General features: G+C 33.9%; 1 protein-coding gene across 1 annotated transcript in view; it reads left to right on the top strand.

Annotated features, from left to right (window-relative positions):
• Positions 1-25644, top strand: part of LOC108913457 (netrin-B) — a 111503-nt gene that overhangs the window by 8918 nt on the left and 76941 nt on the right. The gene's annotated exons all lie outside the window — the stretch shown is intronic.

Raw genomic sequence — 25644 nt, 5'->3', positions numbered from 1 at the left:
TTTCTACGATGAATAGAAGCCGAGATATTGCAAAATTTTACAGCGCGCATCGATTTGAACTTCCACCACCACCACGCCGGACATTTTACTTAGCAAGTACCTTCTCTTTAAAGGGCTCGTGAGTCGTTAATTTTCCACATTTTTCAATGCAATTCACGGGAAATCGTAGTTTTATTTATTTTATAAAAATTTGAAAAATTTCATGAAAGCTACTCTAAATGGGTGCTAAATAATACCAAAAGTCAGGAAAATTAACCCCGTATGCGTGTACGGAAGTGTTTCGTCTTTGGTTGTAAACGTTATGCGTGGTAGTCTATTTCCAATCTTATTTTTTATGCCATGGTAGTTGCAGACACTGAATATAAAAAAGAAGAAAATAGTGTAAAAAATACATTCTTCATTTTAACTTTTCCTTTTATTAGAGGAAGAATAAAGGTAAAATCGGATATGTTCAACAAAGAGTTACACGAAATATTGTTTGCAAGGACGGAAATCGATTCAAAATTACAAACACCTAATCCAAAGTGTTCTAAGTTTGCTAAGTGTTCAACTCGGGTGAGGAAAGTAAGGGTTTCTTGCCCCCAAGGCGCTACTATAATTTGCGCCCCAGTTAAATTAATCAGGCAGATGGATTGCCGAAATGCGCTTGTGGAGTTCGCTCTAACGTGATATAAAATAATTTTTAGCGAATTTTACCCTTCGTCATTATCTCGTCCAAAATTAGAACCGTTCCTGGTAAACTGAATGTTAAGGAGAACCTGGAATAATCGAAGAAAATGCTCATCTGAGCCTTAAAAACATTACTAGAACCCTTTTTAAATTATCAAAAGATAACTGCCTATGATAAAAATCAAAACAACCAGATTTCAGCCGTTAGGAAAATATGGTAGGTACGATAAACATGGGGAACCGCGGAACTGTGCACGTGCATATCATATGCTCTGCGCCCGTCGCATCGATATCCAGCAGATCACAAAGTACCGTTAATAAAAGTGTCGCATACCATAAAAGTCTTTGCAAGCACACGGCTACCGTACCTTTAAGAAGCCATTTGTTTTCATTGGGGTGCAGTAAGAACGATTCGGACCCGGAGTTTGAGGCCTAGCCTGGTCCACTATATAATCCTTTTTATTGCAGTCTCCTTAGAGTCCGCATTAGGCATATATAATAATTTTCAGAATAAATTGTGCATCCCAAAAAAAAATAAGTGTGTCAAGAGTTAAAATAAATGTTAAAATCGACACCTGCGGTTTGAAAAGCTGAACCGTGTTTCAGATCGTACACAATACTGTCGGTAAAATTCGCATTCATAAATAAAGAAACGCTTTGAATAAATAATAAAAGGATAACCTGCTCCGGAGACTACGAACAAATATATGAGATATGGTCGGACTGTTCCACTTTCAGGTCTCGAGTATTTCCTAATACGGGCCAGTTTTTTTTTTCAATTAAAATATTTATTGCACTAAGCTTTTCTAATATGACATATTTCACGTCGGGCGCGCCTAATGCTTATGTTAATTATCGTTGTGATATGTCCACGTATCAATCACCCCGCGCGCATAAATCATAATCTGATGTTTCCAGTTCGATACCTCCTGGTTCCCAGGCGGTTATTAGGTCCGGATCAATTTCGTAAATTGGTAGCGACTTAATTAACAGGAATCCCAAACCGCCTTGTTCTTCGCCCGCTATCGAAGGGCTGTCGTCGTGGATTTCGTTTAATTATATCCGCACCTTGTCTGATCGAGATTTATGATACAGGCGTTTTATATTATCTCCTCGCGCTATCGATGCGGAAATCTAGCGCCTGTGCTTATAAGAGAAGGTAAAATCCGTGTACTCAAAGTTGCAGTGTAAACTGTAAATATCCTGGCTTGGTTTTCGAGGATGAAAGTATGGGGACAAAATTTTTGATCTACTTATACCAAATGTAAACGTAATAGGTTGCAAATTTGATTTATTACTACCGACACAAATTTTAATTTAACCACAGACAAAGTAGCTAACGCACCAGACCGCGCGTTTAATAAAATTTGGCGTGGTAACTCTTCTACTCGGTAATAGGTGGCAGCTCTAGCGGTTCCCAACTGTGGCAGTGTTGCCAAGGAACGTTGTGATACAATTCCCCAATATTCATTTATGGTCCTATTCCAGACGCGGTCAGGCGCGTTAACTATTTTGTCTGTGCTTTAACGCTTCCGGAACTTGGAGAGGTAATTCACAAGCGCATTATGCATTACATTTTACTCGTATAACAGTTTTATAACACGCGCAGTCGTAGCCTGGTAATAGCAACATGCCAGACATGTAGTCGTGTTAGGTTACCTGCCGGGCATACAAAAAAAGCGTTCGTATTGATTTATTATGTAACGAGGTGTAAGTTATTAACGAATGTGCAGTTGCGTTTTCCCATATTAATGTTTCCTTTTTTGACTCGTAGGACGATCCACGTACATCTTTAATTATCGTAGGAAGTAATAAATAATTAGGAATTACGGCTCTTATGAAACTATTCAAATTCATTCAAGGTGATGTTTCAATGGGAGGTTATTATTTTTTATTTTCACCTGTACCTCCTCTAAATTTATAACATTCGCGAGCGTTTATTGCCGACGTAAATCTTAAGCTTCATTGTACTGTGCAGTAACTGAAAGGTAATTGAAGAAATTCGATAAAATTGGTCAATAAATTTTGAGGTTATTTTATTTATTAGATAAACCGTTACATTCTCTGTACTGAGTTAACCTACTCTGCTATAATTCTCTACGATCATTGTTCCAATGTTGACAGGTCGACGGATTTGCTATGTTCGCGGACGGTGTTTACAACTCACATAATAAAAGTGTAGATCTCCAGATCTGGGCGAAGTCCGGAACATTTTCAAAATTGCAACAATGTTTAAAAAATTTAAAAAATACCTATTTTGACAGATCGGCCCTGGTCTATTTGTCTTTAAGTGTACTTGGTTAATCTTTTTAGTGAATTCAAGGAAAGTGTGGCGGTTTACGGAAAAAGTGAAATTGTAGATATCGTACGATCGTATTTTCTGTGCAATCAAAGCACAAAAATTTTATACACGTGTCGAACAAATATTCCAAATGGACGTAAGTAGATCGATACATACGGTAGAAAGGTGTAGATAATCTAGAACACCAAATTTATAAAAAAAAGTATATTTAGATATAGATTATCTCTCTGTTGTTCATTAAACAGCAAGGTATTCTCCAAGCATCAATAACCGGTAATAAATTTGAAGTTGTATGGTCCAGAATTTGCATATGCCTTTCCTCATACGTTATTTATTAGGCATTGTGTATTTCCTTCATCTTCTAACAAATATTTATGATAATACACGAATTAAATATATCGGTCTTTGTATCTTAATCCCAGTCATAATCGGCGTGAAGGCTACAAGGATTTATTTAATAAAACATCGTTTTATTACAGATTTAGTTTAGAGTACCTCGTAAATAACAGTTATATAAATGAATATTTATCTGTTCGCACAATTACTTGTAACATTGAGTTAATTCTGCACATAACAAAGTGTAAATTACGTTCTGTCAACTCTTCTATGTCGGTATTTGAGTAACTGCAATTTGTATTCATATAATTATTGAACCAATAATCATCAGTCAGGCTATAATCGAAATAAAACAATACGTCATTGATTTTGAATAGGTATAACTATGAATTTTGTTTGTATTAGGTAATACAGAGCATTTATGGATGATTGTAAGTCACGTGACTACCGAGTTCAGGCATCCAACATTACACGATTGTAACTGTCAACTAAAAATCCCTAAACCTTAACGTAATCAATATTAATGGTTCCATACACATGTTCTCTAATAACAAAGCCACACACAAAAAAAGTTGGGTATACTTTTTATGCGACATATATTTTTCGTAGTAATTTGGCCTCCTGAACACGAATCTGGGGTCAGAATTGGCCCATCACGTCACAATTTTTTCCTAACCTCGAAAAACTTGTGAAAAATAGTGAAAATTGATGAAAATTTACTGGGAAAATTTGGAAAAAAATTTATTTCCACATCAAATAGTACATTTTTATGTAAAAGACTCTGCTGAATTCAAATCCACTGTCAGAATTGAGCTAGAACGTGTGGTTTTTTTTCTAACCTCAAAAAACCGAGCAGGAATCGCTATTTTCAAATTCTGAGCGGATTTTGACCAGATTTTGTATAAAGGGGTTTTTTGGGTCGCTGATTACGAATATGAATTCACATTGTAAAAATTCAAGATGGCTGATCCAATATGGCGGGTGTACTTTTTTGAAATCCACCGATTTCAGTAAAATTTGGCATCATAAGGATTGCTGGTTGATCTCACCTTCATTAATCACACATCTGGAGCCAGATTTTCATAAATCAAGGTAAAAGATTCCACTCCGTCTAAAAATGTGACTTCGCTTAAAAAAATGACTTAAGGACTCTACACATGTAATGATGTGTAGTGTGATGTGCTTGTTTCCATGGGACAAGACAAAAAAGTTTCTACTTTATTCTTTCATTTATTTAGTCGTGCATGGGCTTATGGTTTTCCAATCAGATTTTTTTAACTACTATGCAGTTTTCCTATGGCATTTAGATGCTTTTATTTCTTAATAATTTTAAAGTTCAAGGAAAAGGACACATTACTGCCACACAGCACATCACTGCATCTGCTTATGCCTTCAATCTAAAAATGTGACTTTGCCGAAAAAATGCCGCCTACTCGGCCTAAAATTATGACTCTGCCTACAAATTTTACCTTGATTTATGAAAATCTGGCTCCAGATGTGTGATTAATGAAGGTGAGATCAACCAGCAATCCTTATGATGCCAAATTTTACTGAAATCGGTGGATTTCAAAAAAGTACACCCGCCATATTGGATCAGCCATCTTGAATTTTTACAATGTGAATTCATATTCGTAATCAGCGACCCAAAAAACCCCTTTATACAAAATCTGGTCAAAATCCGCTCAGAATTTGAAAATAGCGATTCCTGCTCGGTTTTTTGAGGTTAGAAAAAAAACCACACGTTCTAGCTCAATTCTGACAGTGGATTTGAATTCAGCAGAGTCTTTTACATAAAAATGTACTATTTGATGTGGAAATAAATTTTTTTCCAAATTTTCCCAGTAAATTTTCATCAATTTTCACTATTTTTCACAAGTTTTTTGAGGTTAGGAAAAAATTGTGACGTGATGGGCCAATTCTGACCCCAGATTCGTCTTCAGGAGGCCAAATTAATACGAAAAATATATGTCGCATAAAAAATATACCCAACTTTTTTTGTGTGGCTGTGTAATTAACTGATATTTGATGTTTCTTCCCACTCATGGATTGGTCGATTTATAATAATCACTATAGTCAATTAGCCGGATAAGAAAGACAGCGTCAGTTGACGGTGATTGTCCAGAAAGCAGGGTAAGTGCGCTCTGTGTTTTTGATTATGTCGTTTCACTGTTATTTTTTCGTTTCGTGCGTGATTCTTTGCTACATTATTGCCCGAATAACTAATTGAACATGTTCTGTAACGCTGAATATCTTGAAATGTTATGGAGATTCGCTTTTCGGTTGCATTTTGGGACCTCCCGATCCTGCAGCTTTTAATTGAAACAAACTCGTAACGGAGCAATTTCTCTTGAGGGAGACTTTATTAAAATTGTTCCTCATAATGCTGCCCGGAATTATATTAATTCAAATTGAAATTAATGGCCGGCCCCCTCGAATAAAAATATCGCCGGGATTACGTTAGGTGCTTCATGAGATGGGGTAATGGATAACATATCGTTAAGGAGCACGCTTCGCTTTAATGGGGCCGTAAGTTTAATAATGTCGTTTTTGTGGATGGCGGCGATGTTTTTAGGAAACGGTCCGCTATCTGCCTCCGCAAGTATGCAAGAATCGTTTTAATATACGTCACTTTCATAGCTTCTAAGGTGGAAAGGTGGCATGATTGAAAGGTAACAATGTATTAAATAAAACCTATTAAATGTGAGTACATGAGGTGAGTACCTCATGTATCTGGTTAAGTCGATTCGTCGATTGTCTCACTTGTGACATGACTAATAAGTCTGGTATGTGCCTGGTAGGCTCGACCAACGAATGGTTGTTGGATAACGCTGGTATAATTCAATATTAGTCGTAGCAGATAGTCGATATAGTAGTCGGTTCCTGCAATATCGTCAGTTAAATGTTGGTTCGTCTAATTGGCAAGAGAGGTCGTGCTTTCATAACACCTGAACATGTCCTGTTCGTCAGTTTTTCTCTAATATTGAAAATGCAACTAAAAATCTCCGAATGCATTTAGTCGTTTGACCTTGAAAATTTAAAAATTTTTGCCTGCGGCGCTTTTTTGTTCCTTTCTTACAAACCTAGTAGAAAAAGCCACTGGCCTCACCTATTCACTATGTCACGAGTCGCCACTGTTTAGATAGTTGCTTCCCTGCAATATCGTCAGTTAAAACGTACTGTTTCAAAAAAAGTCACCACACCTATAATTCAAGTGATTTGCACCTTTTTTCCAACACACTAGTTTTTATTGTTTCTGCAAATATATCAATATTTTTCTTTAATAACGTTAAATTCGTTCAATTTTCTACTTCTATCATGTAATATTGCTGTCTGGTGATATTTTCGGCACCCTAACCCTTTGAAAACGTAACCTAAGCCTGTAAATGTGACTATAATATATCTGTCACCGTTTCACAGAAGCTTAGCGAAGGAAACAGGAACTGTTTTCACTTTACAAGTGGTTTTATATGTGGTAAGAGGCAAGTGCGGACATTTTACGTTTTTTGTACAAGTATTTTTTTCAATACAATGTGTAGTTTTTCCTATAGGCATGCTCCTGTCTACTAGTAATTTACATTAAATACATGTTCATTTATTTTATTTTTTTTTCCAATAAAACAGGCAAAATTGAGTTTCCCTTCTAGTATATATTCCATTAGTTCAGTTCTGTGTCAGATGCTGTTGATTTGCAGAATTTTAACGGTCCCAGAAGCTATTTCTGCTCGCTTCGGTCTCCATTACGATCGTTTAAAAACGATAGTACTCCTCGCTTTGCCGTATTGAAAAATGATAATTTTCCAACGCAACTGGTCATTTTTCACGCCAAGGAAACTACCTTTCCAATTTCCTCCTGAAAGCGTACTTCCAATACAGATGTATGATATGATATATTACTTTTCTCATGCCACACTTACTTAATAATAAAATCATAAATTGGACCGAGGGGCAACGAGAAATTTATTTTGCTTCCGAGATGTTTACCTGCAAGAATTAATTATGCCGTTTTGACAGGCACCCAATAATATTCTAAAATGGTATAATATATACTCGTNATAATAATCTAAAATGGTGTAATATATACTCGTAGAATTAGATTACATTAGGAAAACTTTCGAAACATGTTAATTAATATAAAAATAATAAATATTTGTAGCAAATTTCACGTACAATTTTATTTGGAAATATAATAGCAATAGCAGTTTTCTCGGTGTAGGAATGAATCACACAAACAAAATTACGTTATAAAAATTGCTATCATGAAAGAACATGAATCGCGTTGAGAGGAGTATCATATTTAAATCATTTGAACTACCTGCAAAAGAAAACTGATCATCCCACATAGAAAAATTGTGTTAAACGAAAATCGCTTGCAGGTATTTTATTACATAACAAAGGATTTTATGAGTTTAACATGAGTTTCAGCAGATCTGTTTCGAATATGTGTAATTAATAAACTGAAAAATAATGGCGATACATGTTTAACAGAATATTTTTTACCCTGCTGGCAATGCTGTAGGCAAAGTACATATTAATATAACTAGAACACCGCTGATATGTTTGTATCAATGTCAGACCATTTAAACATCATTCGGTTTTATAACAAACAAATGACTATATACACTGAAAAAACATGCATTGTAAAATTACATAATATAAGGCAGTAGGAAAGGTGTCTCATTCCGTGAGTCATTTTTTTTCATTAGCAACATTGTTTTTTTTTAACAATTTGGGTCGAAAATCAGTTTTTCCAATATATTGGAAAAGCTATTGGCTTTGGAGAAACGTGTTCAATAGACGAAATGTGCGCAATAAAAAGACCTACAAAATGTCGCCTGATAGAATCAAATTATAAATATAAAAAATTAAATAAAAACAAAAAAATCGTGGAAAAACAGCGTTTTTTTAATAATCCATAACTCGTTTGTTATTTGTTGGAATTTTATAAATATGCCTATAAGTTGTGAGTTTTATTGTTCTTCAAAACTGTGCGAAAGATGGGTGCTGAGGCTCCAATAGTTTTTGCAAAATGCAAATTATGGATAATTAAAAAAATGCTGTTCTCCACGTTTTTTGTCAGTTATGTATTGTTTTAAATATAAAATTGTATATTTTGTAAAATGACATAGCCAGTACTGTAATATTTATTGTACATGGTAATAAAATAAAACATGAAATATTATGTGATTTACCAGATTTTAATGAATCTTACATTTTTCATAAGTATATTTACATATTCTTTTTAAAAATACATTATATATTATGGAATATAACATTTTTACAATGTAACTTTACGTAATTTATTTACAAACACATTTTAAAATCAATTTGCGCTAGATATTATGGAAGAAAAAAAATTACGTAAGTAATTCTGTCAAAAATACATAGTTATTATGTGATTTTACCCCATTTTTTCCAGTTTATGAGAATAAAAAGTTAATACAAATAATATAACAAGTAATCCATAATATTATTAAGTAAATCCCCTGTATTTCATGTTTTTTCTTCGTGTAACAATGATTTTTTGCAAGTAAGACTTCGAACCTCTGTAAAATTAATTATTCCAGTAAAGAGGTTACTGCATTTTACAGTTTACAGTAAAATTTTCTAGTGATATAGAAGCTGTCGCATCTAGATGTTGCTATTACACCGATATAAGTCGAACGAAACGTCTTTTAATAAACTCAGGCGATATCTCTTAGCCGCGTCCCATTTTATCTGATTAAGTCGCAAGTAATTAAAATCCCCCGGAGAAATATTGTCCGCGAATGCACGTAAATAGACGTCGAAAAACTAGTCTCTTTAAATAAACGGGTCCGTTGGCAAGCCGGGCAAAAGTCGCTGGTGATTAAAAAGCTTCCTTGATACAATTTGTTTAAATTAAATGGCAATTACGGCGCCGAGCTCCTTCATATTTGTTTGGACGCGAAAGGAGGACTTAATGATAAAATATTCTAGCAGGAATGGGAGCCAAGCGGATTATTTTAATATGAGGTAATTGTTTGAGAAATGTTTTTTAATTCTTTACTAACAGTAGCGGGCTTTGTCACTGTAATCTTAATTACGGAATAATGAATTTTGAAATAAAAATATCTCCTAAGTGTACTAATTAAAAAACATTATAGTGGAATTAATAAATAAATTAATAAATAGCGTAAAGTTTAAAACATCTTCGAACGATTGCAATGTATTATTATTTGGGTACATTATTTTTTATTGTAGATTATCAGCTTTGACTAAATATTAGAGCAAAGTTGTAAGAAATAGTCACCTCGCTTTTAGTTGAATGTTATTCAATATGGTTTTAAGTGTAGTAGCTAATAAATAAAATGAAAAAGGGCAATGTATTGGCAACACGTAGAAAATTGCAAAAAAAAGTAATAGGCAGACAAAATGACCGTGATAATTGAACACAGTTGTGGTGAAAATGTTGTTTAAATTGCATCGCAATATTCCTTGAACAGGTTACAAAAAGCCCAAAGGAATTCTGTAAATCAAGCCCATGTATGGAGAAACAAAGTTAAAAATGATTAAAATATTTACCGCCATAATAGAGCATAACAAATGACAATCGAAAAAAAGTGTTTTACATCCTTGAAACTTCGTGCTTTTTTTTAATCTGGGAAACTATTGAAGACATTAAATTTGCTCCGGTCGTATTATTGAACATAAAATTAAAACAATTTTTAATATACCTAGTATTTCACTGATTTTAACACAAATGTCTTTCATGAACAATCTACAAAAACACATTCAAAATATACTAACCATTATGCTGCTCTTTGCTACGCCAATGTACTTTTAAGGAACTTAATACCACTATATTTGTTTTTACAAAAGACGTATTATTTTTGTCGTTGAAGTCAGTAGTGTTGTAGTCTATCCGAAGTCAGTTCAACATGTATAAAAACGCCTAGCAATAAAATTCAATGAGTTTCATAGGCGTCCCTAAAAAAGTTTTCTGCTCAATTGAGATCGGAAAGACTACCAACAAACTATCGTAAGACTACGATTTACGTTGTTTTTTTGTGCAAAATTTAATCTAGAAAAGTATTTTATGGCTATAAACAGCATACAATTTTACTTTCAGGTGAAAATCCTTAATGTTTTTGAATTTAATGCCCTTAAAACCCTAAAAGCAACCTCAAGACTAACCTACAATTTAAGACTGACATGAAATTAAATTATGCCTTTTCTTGTAAATCTTAGGTTATGTCGCTTGCAATACTCTGGCAGAAAGTCATTGTAATATTCGTTGTCGTTCACAACGGATTAAAAGCGTATTAAAAGTTAGGTTAATGACCGAATCTTACGGTAGGTCAATATTCACTCGCGATAAACCTTTGTAGGTCAGGAGCGGTCCAAAAAGGGGTTCTAATAATCTGAAAATATTTTTTTCATGCGTTAATAGGCATTTTCTTTTTTTTTAATCGTGTATCCGTATTCTACTCGTTTTTTCCCATTTTCCCCTTAAAATTAATGACGTTGTGACTGAATGGCTCTGATTTCGTGTCGTTAAAATGACATACCCGTATGTATAACAAAAATAATAATAGCTGCATAAACATCGACTAATCAGTCCGTCTGAACGAGGCAAAACAAATTAATGACCATCGCTTTCCGCGAACCCACATGATACGGTGAAAAATGTTTGCCCGGGGGTAGCAGAGCCGCAATAAAGCAAACACTCTTCCCAGATAGGAACAAAATATTTAACAGGCATCGCTAATGCGCGTAAATAAATCCAGCAACTCGAACCCGTCTATATTTCTGATATTCACGCGAAACGCCACCGGCCAGATAGAGAGAGAGACGAAGAAAAGCGTGTACGCGAGAATGATCAGCGATAAAGCAGGCTAAATAATTATGGCTCTCAGTGAAGGAAATGTAAAATTGCAAGCAGCAGGAATTAAGTGTCTTTTGCAGGATATAAATTAACTGCCAACAGAAACGGCGCTAAACAGGGTAAGGAGAGGCGTGAACCTTTCACATGCTAAGTACTTGAACACATCGGGCATTAATATTTACATGAAAGAGGTGTATGAATCCCGTATCAGACTGTGATTTTATTGCGGCAGCTCCGCTAAGTACCTGTTGTGTCCGTATGATTCGGAATGCGGAGAGCTAGGTTTGAGAAAACGATCCGCCGTGATGGAAATCGATGGCAGTAAATTCCTGACGACTGTGTCATACGCCGACGCTGATGGGGGGTAATTATACCAAAATCAACATAAGTTATCCTCTTCTCGTTTCTCGCTTATTTTTGTGTAACTACGCTCGCTTAACGACTTCAAAGAGAAGTAAAAGAATCGGGTAAGTTATAGTTCAACTGAATTTAATTTAAATGTGATCATTAACACAGTTAATTAAGTAGTTTACCCAAAGTGTCTCTGAAAAGTGTACGTTTTATTGTGCAAGTAACATTAGTAACGTCAATTAAAATAAATATATAAATAAATGAATATTTATAGTAATTATACAGTTATTACATTTAGTAACTGCACCCACCGTGTCTCTTGATTGCTAATACGTCAACTCCTGTATTAACCAGTAACGTTGCCGATGTTCTTCGGAATGAATGGCCTGTATATGTTTCAGGATGTTCTAGTCTCAAAAACCCTATTCAATCCACAAATTCGCCGGTGTCTTTAAAGTTCTTGACTTCTCCATGAAAAGTGCTAGCAGTGACATTTTAGAAACACCAGTATTTTTGTTATGGCATCATTCTTTGAAATTTCTCTATGCTCGTCCGTAGCGCACTTTCGACTTCTCAGGCAATAAAAATTCGCGGGCAGCATTTGCTTTAAAAACCAGATAAAAGAATGTCTGCTTACGCTTGTGCTATTTTGCAATCACGTTGTACACATTTCATGAAAACCATTTTATTTTATTCAAGGTCGAGATGACGAAAATAGGGGCGCCACGCCACATGCATCAATTTTAGGTAAACGATCGGTTAACTGGAAAAACTTATTTATTCTAGTGATTTCTAGAACTAATAACAATAACATAAACCGACTGGAAGCGTGTAGGAAAAAAGAGAACGACACGTCGTAAATATAAGTAGATTAAGCGGCTAAACTTTTATGTGTTTGTGAATTCGCATCTGCCATAAGTGTTATCGTCGATCCCGTTCCTCGTATAAAATTTAAATGTATTTTACTTTACCAATAAAGAGGAGCCAATATTGACTCAGGAGCACCGTCCGCTTGGTGTATGGTACACGTGGGAGCATTTCTTCAAACAAAAAGTTGAGGCGAATTCGTAATAAAAGTCCGATACGGTTGTATTTCTAGAAAACGTTTTAGCGTTGTACTTTTCGGATTGCAGTTTTTGTTATTGGATTAACCGATAACAAAAACGTTTTATTATTATTTAAATTATGTCTGCTTTTTTTCATTTTAACGACAGTTTTTAAAAATACATTAAAGAAATTTTACTCTGAAGTAAATTAGGTTGTACAAAAACCTCCTGGTGTCTATATTACAAAATTTAGAAGCTTCAGAGCTTTTAAAATACGGTCTTATGGGGCTAAATAAATAATACCCTCTTATGTATACTATCGATCTTTAATTCTAAGCACGCCACGATAACTGTGTGAATTTGTCGCCCACTATTGATTTGTACTGTTTCTAATTCCCCAAGAAGCACAGAAATAGTAATATTTTATATTCTGTTTATTCTTTGCGTTTTTTGTGCGTTTAAATGTCCTTTTTGATTTCTTTATGCTGTACCTAGTATTTGCCAGACCACATAAAATATGGAAGTACCTTCAACAAGTCCAATCAGATTCGGTACAAGAGACAATTAATAGGCGATTTACATGTCCAGAAATCGCTCACGGGCCCCTTGATTAATGCTCCTGTTAGCGCCTTGTATTGCGGCTATAAATCATAACTCAAAAATCGATCATTCATCCAGTGCAGCTGGTATGGCGATTTCATATATGAGAGAAAAAAAAAAGTCAACAGAAAATTGCACTCTACAAACAAGTGGACGTCTCCGATTGATTGAGTGAAAAAATATATCACAGGGGTTATAACAGAATCCGGAAGATGATTTGCAGGACAGCTGAAGTTCAGATTCCTTCGATTTTCTCGCTGGTGGCTTCGCCTCGAGACTGATTTATGAAATGGTGTTACCGACGAAGGTTGATGTTGTAATACGTAAGGTTTACACAGAAACACCTATACCAGCGACTGAAATAGGTATAAAATTTGATTTTTTTCAAATAAACGTCATTTTTTTAAAATCCTATTAAATGAAGTAAAACAATGTTCTTCGACGCTAGAAATTTACCAAATTTTCAACAGTTATGATTGATAATACTTTCGATTGAAAATACAGCATCCCATTTAACACATGTCCCAAATTTTATTTAAATTTTTTGTATCCTCGTACTATAAGAGTACATACATACAACGTGTCATTTTTATTTGATATGCCAAACCGGGTTGTATTTGTTTTAAGGTCATATACACTTTCACATTGTTAATATTTTTTGGTACATTGCCACTGATCGCTCATAATTATGAATCGGCATGAAATCTCAGTATGAACCATGCATATTTATGCTTTTATTGTCATTTAGCGATTTGTAATACTTTTAAGGGGTGAAACAAATAGGCGATAATTAATAGAAATTATTGGATGTAATGTTAGTCATAGTTGATGTTGTTGTAATTGTTGTTGTGTCTTACTTTGACAGACGTGCTATCCACACTGAAAAATTGTAATAGTGACGGCAGGTACATACTTACAAAGTATTACTAGTTCAAAAAGCCATATTTGGGTGAATCGTATATCCACGGAGATTTTTGGCTTTCAAATATCACTAGAGATGAAAATTTTTCTATGCTTATAAAAAACCATGGGCTTAAGATTTGGCGGCACAATATGTAAAAAAAATTCGAAAAATTTCATATTTTTCTTCCTATTTAATTATGTAACTTTTCAAGAGTTGATTTTAGGCGAAAATGGAAGAGGAAAAAATGTTTGTAATTAAATTTTTTACAAAACATGACTAGTTACAAATCGAATGAATCATGATTATTATTGTAAAAATCGAAAAAATCGCAAAAATGGGGTTAAAAACAATACTTTTTAAGAATTTTTTTTGGGGTCTTTAAGTTGGGTATAGGACCTTTATACTTGGCTCAAGAAAACTTCATGTTATGTAGAATCATTACACCAAATTTCATCAAAATCGGTTCTATAGATTTTGCATAATAATTTTGCAATCCAGGTTTTGAAAATTTGCAAATTTTCAAAATTTTGCATAGCAAAAACCAAGATCCTTAGATACTTGAAAATTCAATCACATATATAAGGGCTCTCAAGCTTTCAAACGCTTTTTGAAAAATTCGAATCCGTCAATTAGGAGAGCTCTGGCGCTTGTTTAAACATTGGTCGAATTTTTGTACTTACAAACAATTAGAATAACTTTGTGAATATTCAATCAAATCAAATTTTTTAAAGCAGGTTTTAAAANCTTCCCCCACCACCACCACCCGTACGATTTTATTGAATTTCTCGCTTGCATAAATAACTTTAAACACGTTTTAAAGTAGGTTGCCAATGAAGAAAAGTATTGTAATCTTAGTACACGGAATACCAAAGGTATTTTTCGGAAAATTAGCCCGGATGTCCTAATACATTTTAGTGTAAATGACGGTTAACTTTGATTGGCTATAACTACGTAATTAATTAACCAATCGATCACTCAAACTTGCTCCAGAAACAAATTTTATAAATTCTATCCTAAATTGTGTTGAAAGCAGATTAACCTTTCAAACGATTGCAGATCTCACGAGGCTCCTTTGCATAATAAAATGTTATTCAGAGTTGATTCAATGAAGTAATCACAGTTGATGTTTCGGCGAAACCAACTCGGCCTCACATCGTCCTCCACTGCATTATGCTGTGCTAATTGTTCCAGATAAACACAAAGCAATATCGTCGGGTCCGTAAGCTGCCTCGAGGGAGGCATGTTATTACACAAGCTGTGGCAGCGCTGCTGGGAGTTGTAGAGATGCAACCCCTATCAGTGACCACTCAGCACCCCGGGCCCCCAGGGGCTCGTCCGCTCACCCCAATGTTTGGTTACGCCTTATTGGCCGCTGGTCTTGACTCCGCTTCAAACTGCAATAGTACCCGATAAAGGAAATTTTCTACTGAAGTTGTTACGGCGGAGTTTATGGATACCGTTGCGGAACTTCTTTATCGCCTAACGTGATCTTAATCTGGATTTGTTTAAGGTGGAGGACCCTTGGATGTCAGGTCAAAGAGTGTCTGTGTAACGCAAAACAAATTCTTGCTTCAAATGTACATTTGATTTTAAGGTATCACACGCAAAAGAAGAACAGTTTCTTCTTTCAAAAAAATTATTTATTTATTTAAATACTTTATATTTATGCCCAGAAATATAATTTCTTACTTTAAAAATAAGCAGCACTTAAAATAAATATTTTATCCACGACTATTGTATAATGTACCCATTATACGTCTGTTTGCTCGACCTTAATAATACCCATTAATCACGGCAGTGATTAATGAGTCATTAATCACTACTGTCAGATGCTTCCTTAATTTAGCTATAATATTATATTGTTCTGCTACAAACAATCCGTTTTTAAAATTTTATCGTGTAAACCACTAAATATTTTCAATTCAGTGCTGTACANGTCACTAGTAAGTTATGACTTATAACCCACTAGTGACTTATAGAAATCATAAAAAGACAAATGTTTGGTTTATTTTTCTAGTTTTTATTAAAAGACCAATTTGAAACGGTAATAAGCCAACAAATAACCTAAAATGCTAGGAATTTACAAACTACCTACTTATTAATATTAACATTAACATTTATTTGATGCCAAAGGATTATTGGAATCATTTTGTGATTGTGGTTGACACTGTTGACACTCGCATCCTTTGTAATATTTAAAAATGCATTCATTTCGTTCAATTACTTTTTCTGACATTGACAACTTGATATTTTAAGTTACTTTTAATTATTATTAAAACGAAATTCTATAAAGGTGTTGGATAAAATTCTCTAGTGAATTACGTCATATAAGTCACTTGCGAAAATTCCTAACGTGACTTCTATATACCGCAACACACTAGTACCGTAAATAATTATTATACTTACGGTTAAACGAATTATATTCTTAATTTTATGATCTACATAGATTTTATAGAAACATGTTTTGTATTGTATATTAATGAATCGTTTGTATAATACAAAATTGAATAGTTTTGGTCAAATGATTGTATAACTTATTTTAAGAATATATTTGGATATAAATATTTTTCATTTTCAGTAATAAAACATATTCTGTTTCAAATTCATAACACCTAGTACAACAGGACTAGGATCGTTCGTAAGTTTAACCAAACCATAGGTCGGTTTGGGACTTATTGATGGTCTTCATCATTATGTCGTTCGAACGTTCTATCTGCTTTAGTGTCGTTACTCACAAGGAGATGTGTATACACAGAGCGTTGCTTTCTCCATTTATCGTGCTACCTCCCACCTACGCCATTGTGTGACCTACAATTTTCTTTCAAGAAAATATAAGTGATTATAATATGCTACATTTGTCTTGAATAATTCCTACATTAATACTAAATTTTAAATATATGTATATATTTTAAGGAACTGGTAGTTTTGAAACAAATACGTTTGCTGTTTATGATGAATTATAAGAGATATTGTAGCTAAAGTCCGAGATAATATATTTCAAAACTATAAAAGATTTGAATTAAATTATATATTTGCAAATAATATAAATTCTAAGAAAAATTATAGATTACAGCAAATAATTCCATTTAAAACTATCTGTTCATTTGATCCAAATACTTTTTTCCAGTGTAATGGGATGTTATTTTCTTTATACTAAATGATATCTGACGAAAAGAAATATTAACTGCAATAATCGCACTGCACAATTCTAAATCAAAATATTTTTTGTTATTTTCCTAAATTATTTAAACCGGATTCACCATCAAAAAACAAAATTTTAAATATCTGGAAAAAATGTACTTCCTGATAGCACTGTACAGTGTATCATTTCGCGCTGTGACGTCATTGTAAACTTATCGTAAATATGTAGACTATAGCTATTGCATTTCAAGTGTTGCGATCCTGTTTTAAATACAAATAAATCCATCTATTATTATATTTCTGGAGGACAATTAGAAATTTAATAATTGCCGGGAAATATATTTTCACAATTTACATTTACATACATTTCGTGACGTCATATGTCATACACCGAATTCTCACCTCTCATTTGTCGAGTCATCCCCTGAAATAAGGTTACTAAGTTTCGTAAATTTATTTCTAGAGGTAGCAAATTGATTTTACTTCGCGAGTCCCATATCTACGGTATTGGATAACTGTCATTCAGAATTGTTGGCATTCTTTTTGTAAGTATTAATTGTGGGTATCGTTATGCGTTGCTGAAATATTAAAAAAAATGTCTGTATAAAAAAATAATGCAGCACGCTGACCAAGTTTACAGTGGTCGTCCACGTAATCTCATCTAATGAATTTAACTTTGATATCCACATATTAATTAACTGGCGACTGCTAGTACACTGTTGGCCTGCCCACTGCTCCTTGTTCTAAAATTAAATACTTCCAGCATATGGTGAAAAGCCATAAATCTTAGGAAAGTAACCCACGCCGGTTTAGGTAAAACTAGTAGACATGTTAAACGTGTATGAGAAAAAACCTCCCAAAAATCCACATTAAATTGTTAACACTCTTGTTAATCTGTAAATTGTCAGGAGATTTATAAGCGCTTGTATGCCGTGGAAAAAACGTACGCACTCTATAAAAGCCGTTTTCTCAAAGATAATTACACGTTGAATTTGTTTTATACACGTATGTGGCCTTTCCTCGAACGCCTTGGAAATTTATGTAAAGTTGAGGGAAACAGTCCAAATGCCCGTAATAACCCTTACGGTTGTGTTTAACAGTTTGTTTTATAGACAAATATTATGTGAGTGATGTCGATTAAACGCATTTAAATAATTGGGTTAGTGTTTATTTGTTAAATTATAGTTATTTATTGTATAAGTGTTTTAGGTAGTAAAAAGTGATTGTGGATAAAATAATTTTTAAGAAAATTTTTATCCGCAAATATTTGTCATTTTGAAAAATAACTTTTACCAGACTCACACTGCGAAATATACGCGTTGTTTAAATATATCTAGGTACACATTTAAGGTTTACTCAGTGTATATTACATAATGTTGCCCCGAATATCTAAACTAGTTGATACATAATACGCATGCAACACGGTCATATCTGTAATAATAATACGTTTGTCGTTTTACATTTAGAGATAATTCTGCTCGCTAGAGAAAGAAGTTGTGCCTAATCCCATTTACATCATGATAGTGGTATTTTAATGAGACGTGACTTAATGCAGCTAAATGTATATCTTTGATTGTGGAGCAAATAAAACTAATCTAGAATAAATACTAATACTTGGTGATTGTATTATGTATGTTTGTACAAGAGCAATGCAGTATGTGTTAGAAAATTGTTCGTTTTTCTAATTAGATTGACAAGTAGGTCATCGGAATCTCTAAAAGAATTTTAATATACATCTAAATTTTAAAGTGCGTCAGTATTGTTAGTTTTTGTTTCATTATATTTATTGTCAGTCTATACTTTTTGAGAGTTGTTTCTACGAGTATACTTCGGACGCCACTGGCGACGGCCGGAAGCGATAAAATAAATTGAATGTGTTAAAAAATTGAATTTTTGTCATCGGGTGACAGTATAATCCTTTAATAAAAGTAAAAGGTTTTCAGACTGGGATTTTCCATAATCTCCTCCCAAGGCTTAACGTGAAATACACTCTCAATTTTCAACAATCCTGCAGGAGTAGTACTTGTATTTTAAATTAAATGTATACTTATTCCACAGTTCAGGGGAAAAAGTCAGTAAGATTGTCTCTGTTGTGCTGAAGTAAATTTTCAGGGACTTTATTTTTAACCTCCCTTAATACGGTTGAAACGGCCGTTTAAAAATTCTGCAGTTTGATATAATTAAATTTGCTAAAGTGTCTAAATGGAATTTGCCGCAGTAGTATTTTTCGCTAGCCCTGCCTATTATATTTGAATTATTTTTCCGAAATTACACAAATTAAATTTTTTGTTGATTTTTTACTCAGCTTTTTTCAAAATGTCAACAAAATGGTTACCAATTTACGCATGTATGAAATTTTTGGGTCTATTTTAAAAAATAATTAAGACTTCGTAGAAATAACAATTGACTTCTACGATAGTTGTTAATGCGAACATCCTTAATTTTTGTTATGCTTAAATAAAATTATTTTTCAAAAATATAAGTACCACCGTGTCGTATGAAAATGATACCAGTACGGACCTGGAATGTACGATTCACTTGCGGACCTCACACCGTTCGTGCAGCCCAACGCATCACCTTGAAATATTTCGGACGAAAAAGTCAATTTGATTGTAATCTGCGAATCTCCGCAATACCTGTCACTCAATTAAATATCCTCGCGACCCCCTGTACAGCCATCAAGTGCAGGAATTTCTTAATTACAACTAATAACGCCACTAACATCTTTATTCACGGTGTTAAGACGGAGATTAATTGACGAGGATTTTTATGTTAAACGCAAAAATGAAGCCCATGTAATTACGGTGCACGCTATTGAGCATATCTGTATTTATTAACGTCAATCAAACCGAGGCAGACAAACAAATCCATCGCCATAAAAGTATATGTGCCATTAAGTGTATGGGTAGTTTTTGTCGCGGTTCCGTCACAATTTTCGATTAACATTCCCGCCGGCTTTTCTAAAAAAGGATCAATTTATTACGCTTATAAATTAGAGCTAATTCATTTACATTATAATAATAGAAAATGTTTCATTATATCGCTGACAGATAAGGTTCGAGCACGAATTCGTACCTCTGTAAGGACATCAAAAAGGAAATATCCCATTAAAAATAGATTACGAAAATGTCCGCTGTGTGCCACACGTATTATTGCACAGCATTGTTGGACTCTGATCAATTAGACTAGATAATTGACTTTGCGCAGCAGGGTCTTAGATCAGAGATACAAAAAACCGTGTGCAATAAACTATTAAAAATTGATTCCATTTAAAATTACAGGTCCAAAGGTTAAAATTTTGATTTAACCTATGTTGGGCGCCAATTTTATGTATAGGAATTTATAGAGTTTTCACCAAAGGAATATATTTTTTAAAGTATGTGTTTAGTACCTTGTTATCATTCTTACATTTATTTATTGTTCGTTTCACTTAGAATATATTTAGTAGAATTAAACAACAAAAACGACGGCAACATTTTCAGTGTTTATTTTAAAACGTATGATTGAAGAAACAAAGACAAGCTACATAAGGATCAACATAAGGATCTAATATTTAACGCCATAGTAGTGTTTATGAGCAATATCGTTGTATTTAATGTATCCTTTCGACTAAAGTCTAACGTTTAACTGTTCCTCACATAGTTAACTTATAACATCTGTTAAATATGTACGTTTAATATATATGAGTGTGATACAATAACAGAACGTTCAGCTTATGTCGTTAGATTTAATGCCCATTATCTTTAATACCCTTAATTAATTAAAAAATGTTGTTTGTTATAAATTTTATGTGGATTAACAGACAAACCCATGGGTTAATACTGTTTAATAAATATAATACGTAAATATTTTAAAATTTTACAGTATATTTCATACTGCGCAGTATTTTTTGTAAATACAAAATTTTTTATATAGACGAAGTTTCCGCTTCAGTTGGAAAATCTAGGAATCTTTGGAAATGCCTGAAGTTGAAAATTTAGCTAATAGAGCCTTTTTTGGTTTTTCTTCTTTAGATTCAGAATAATTGCACTGTACTTTAGAATTCAATGTCAGTTAACTCGAAATTAGTATGAATACTGTTTTCTTTTTCTATTAAAACCAGTTGGACTAGAATAGAACAGTAAAAAAATATTAAATTGTTATGAAAGTTTGCCGCTTAAATATCGTACAGGCCTGTAATCCGCAGAGCAGTTGTCGTCCATAACGTCATTAGTTAATAATAACAATAACTTTATTCAAAAATAGGAACATCCTAATATTACAAATATAAGTGAATTTATTAAACCTTACTTGTAACAAATCCCGTTTCTTTATAACAAAGCGGTATGTAGCTTAGAAAATCAGTGAGACATTGGGAAGAAGCACGACACAGCACTATAAATTCAGTTATTTCAATGGATAATTTCATTATCGAATCCCCCGAACAAGATAAACCTTTTCCCAAACGGCAATATGAATTCCAGAACTGATTCTGTAAAAATAACTCGGCGCAATTTCAAGGGGGTTTGATTAACAAACAAATACAGACGGGCTTCCCCCCTCGACGTGAGTCAACAGACAAATGACTGGCGAATTACAGGGGTCGTTGCCGAGGTTTACGCGATACTGCACCCCAGTACGGGAATTTATTGATGATATGAGTTTCACGTGAATAGATAGACTTCGGTATCTTCACGTCGTACATTTTTAACGTTTATAGCTTAAAGAACGCTTCAAACAGTTTGAAAGAAAGTGAATTATTTAAGAAAATCCACTCGTTTTTCAACTATGTCAATCGCAAATCTTTGTGCGAGATTGTATAGTAACAGATTTGCGGGGACATTTCATTCACCGACAGGGATGGCAATAAATTCATACTTTACGTTCATTTTAGAGTACATTTTCAGTTTTAATAAGTTATTGGATCAACTTATACTTGCACTGCGTGGAAAAATATAGCCTTTATTTCCCGGGTTATTAATCATTTTCTAAAATCTCCCATGACTTGCAGTGGGAAGGCAGTTATCTTCGACCGCAGGATGCTGGTTGTAATGCAGATGAAAACTGAATATATAGTTGGAGTTCGTAGGTATCGTACATCATAAATAACTTCCATTCCCACTTGCCGCGGTAGTAAAGTCACGATAAAATTACAATTAAATATAAATTGTACGATTTTATAGATTGTTACAGAATATGATGCCGTATCTGTTTGCCACCAGGCCTCGAATTGGGAACTGCGCTCTTTAGTTGGGCATGGAAATGGAAGCAGTCGCATTCGGAGTAGTCGTTACGATTTTAAAAACAACTTAATCGAGTTACTTTGAATACGTAACAGCGAGAGGTTTGGAAAAATTGTCGATTGTTTCTTGTCCGTACATTTTTCGTGGGCAGTAAAATAACAAAATAAAATAAAAAAATAGTAATGAACGATAATGCGAAAATAGTAGGCTGTGCGGAGAATGCTTTTCCACGGGCGTATCGTTTTAGAGGCTCAAACAATTGCAGGACAAATAGATATGTCGATTTTGCTATAAATTAGGTTAACCTTGAGATTTTATGGTATATCCAGCATACATTGTAACAGATAGGTGGATAAGCTAGTAGGAAACAAGTTGCACTCTAGAATATGCTTCTTTCTGTGATACAAATACACACAATTATTTTGTTTTCTCTCACTTTTCAAAAGAGGAAGTCGAGGAATGTGAAAAATTTTTCGAACATCTGGGTGAGTGAGATCAAAGTTGTTCTAGCCATTATACATGTCGTGATTGAAGTAAGTTCAACTAAAAAAAAACTGTAAGTGCCCGATTGCGTGTTCATTTATAGGAGATCAGCCTTATGCTCCCTGTAGTGATTTCCTACTTTCTAGGTATGTAAAATTATGTAGCTGCCTCCGATCGCAGTAAAAATCTGAACTTATAAACCTATCGAGAGGTGCGGTGGCTGAAGGAGAGAAACGATATTTGTGACAAAAATAGGAAAACTAGTTAGTCAACTGGGCTTTGTTGTACAGATATACAGGGTGTTAGGAGTTTGACTGCCTTAATTTTAACAGATGATAGAATACATTAAAATAGACAAAAAAACCTTATATGACATGGGTCCTAAACTCGACCATTTCCGAGAAAAAAATTATCACAATCTCCAATTTGATGTACAAAAGTTCGATAATTACGCAATATTGACATACTGCGTGCATAGAATTCCATAAAATACAATGTTTATCACATAAAATTTAGGCACAACACTATATTCGTACTACATTTTAATTTATTTATTTAAAAACTGGAAAACAATTGTCTTGAAATTTACTGAATGTTTCACTAAATAATAGTTGTTTACTTTTTTTCCGTAGAACAAGTCTCTCACGTGCAGGTTAAGCGTTGTTGTCACGTTGCGATAAAACTCCCCATTATTAATACTCCTGTATTTTGAAAACTGTTAATCTTACGCCCCTGTAATATACAACTTTTTTGTTCATTTATGATTACTCTATTCATGCGAAGTAATGGCAGTAAAACTTCTTACACCTTGTATTATTGTGACGGGCAGAAGCAACAGGTAACAATTAATTCGAATGAGTGTTTATATAAATGAAATATTTCATTATTGACCTTTGACCTGCATGTAAAAGGTGTGTAATAGGCTGTCACGTGTACATTTATAGCATCCGTGCTTCGAAAGGTTAAATCGTTTCTACCATAGACTTACTGCAATTGAAAAAGAAGAAACTTCAACCTTTTTTCTGCCACAAACCAACTCTCATTTATTAAATTGTAAAATTGTCTCAGCAAATAAATAAGAAAGTGTCTAGTATACTCCTAGGTCGTCCGTTTGAAGAACATTAGTCATTTTCTATGAATGGTGACATTCTGGAAGATATGGTGCGTAAAAAATTAATCAAAACCGAAGCCGATCCTTACGAAATCGATAGAATAAAACATTCATTGCAACAGTGCCACTTAGAGAGATCATGTTTTTGATAAAAAAATGCCCCATTGTATTCCAGAGAAGTTAATAGTTGATAGCTTTAAAGCAATTACTTGATAATTAGCCGTGCTGCAAATAATCCAGGAAACCAAGGGTTCCCTTCCGAATTCTTTCGGATAGAACAGATTGGCGTGAAACTTGGACTTAAGTAGAAAATAGCTCAAGAAACAAAAGTTATATAGTGCCGATGAGAGCTTTTGCTCATGGAAACATCTTGTGGACGACATTTAGATATCCCGCCGTTCAGTCACCATATCGCCCGACCCTTATCTCATCGATTATACCGATAATTGACCGCCAATTAAGTGCGCCATTCTCCGATCGTCTCGTAAACTACTTTCTCGTTACCCATATTTAAAAACGATTATCATGCCCCATGTGGGCGTCGATATAATAGGATATTCTCCGTTGCTGAATGCGAAATGAACGCACCACACCCATTTTCCGCCGGTGGGTCAGAAAACGTAATAGACAATTTAGCGGGATAAACTTTTCGTAACATCGCTTGGGCTCGAATAGTTCGGGGTCCAGAAAAAAATAATTTCTGTGTCTTCTGCCTCAAAAATTTCGACCACTCTGTATCATGAATTAACTTAAATACCGTTTGGCCAAAATAATACGCTTTTGGTCTAATATTAATATTGCGGTTTATGTAAAATTGAGATCGTTCTTAAAATTGATGGTTAACAGGCAGAAGTGTCCAAAGTTATACTTATTTGTTTTATTTATTTTTTACTAATTGTCACATTTTTCTCAAAATGATTTGACCGCTCCATTTCAGCCACCGGAGGCTCAATATTATCCGACTGATCCATTAAAACAGCATGATGCGACGTACTACTAGAACCTGGAGTTGTTGAAGTGTCATTGTAAAGAATTTTGTTGACCATTTCATTTTTGTTACTTAAACTGTCAGCAACATAACTTTCTGTAATTATGGCTGATTTCCACCCACCATGTCTCTTGATTGCTAATACGTCAACTCGTGTATTAGCCAGTAATGTTGCCGATGTTCTTCGGAATGAATTGCCTGTATATGTTTCAGGATGTTGTAGTTTCAAAAACTGTGCAATCTATTCTATTCTTGACGACTGGTTGGTTATAACATCTATCTGCTTGATAACGCATAAAAAAACGTGAAATTTCAGTTTTAATTTCCAATCTAGGTGGGAAACAGAACCCAGACGAGAAGTAATTGTAAACGTACATGGCATTATAGTTAATATTTTGTCTTAAAAAGTAATTGATTTGGCACTTTTTACATGACTAATTCGGTATAATGGGGATTAGAAAAAATTTGTTATATCAAATAAAAATTTTCGTTTCCAAAACCATTGCTATTTAACATTGTAAACTTTACAATCAATAGGAAACATTGCAAATATTTTAAAAACAATTGTAGGACTCAACTAACAGTTGTTGAATGTTATAAATACTTTTTAAGTTACCAAAAAAGAAAGTGTAAATATAAACAAATTGT

Source organism: Anoplophora glabripennis, unplaced genomic scaffold (assembly GCF_000390285.2).
Source record: "Anoplophora glabripennis isolate ALB-LARVAE unplaced genomic scaffold, Agla_2.0 scaffold711, whole genome shotgun sequence".
In the NCBI taxonomy this organism is placed as follows: domain Eukaryota; kingdom Metazoa; phylum Arthropoda; class Insecta; order Coleoptera; family Cerambycidae; genus Anoplophora; species Anoplophora glabripennis.
Note: the sequence above shows the minus strand (reverse complement) of the source record. Positions and strands in the feature narration are given on the sequence as shown.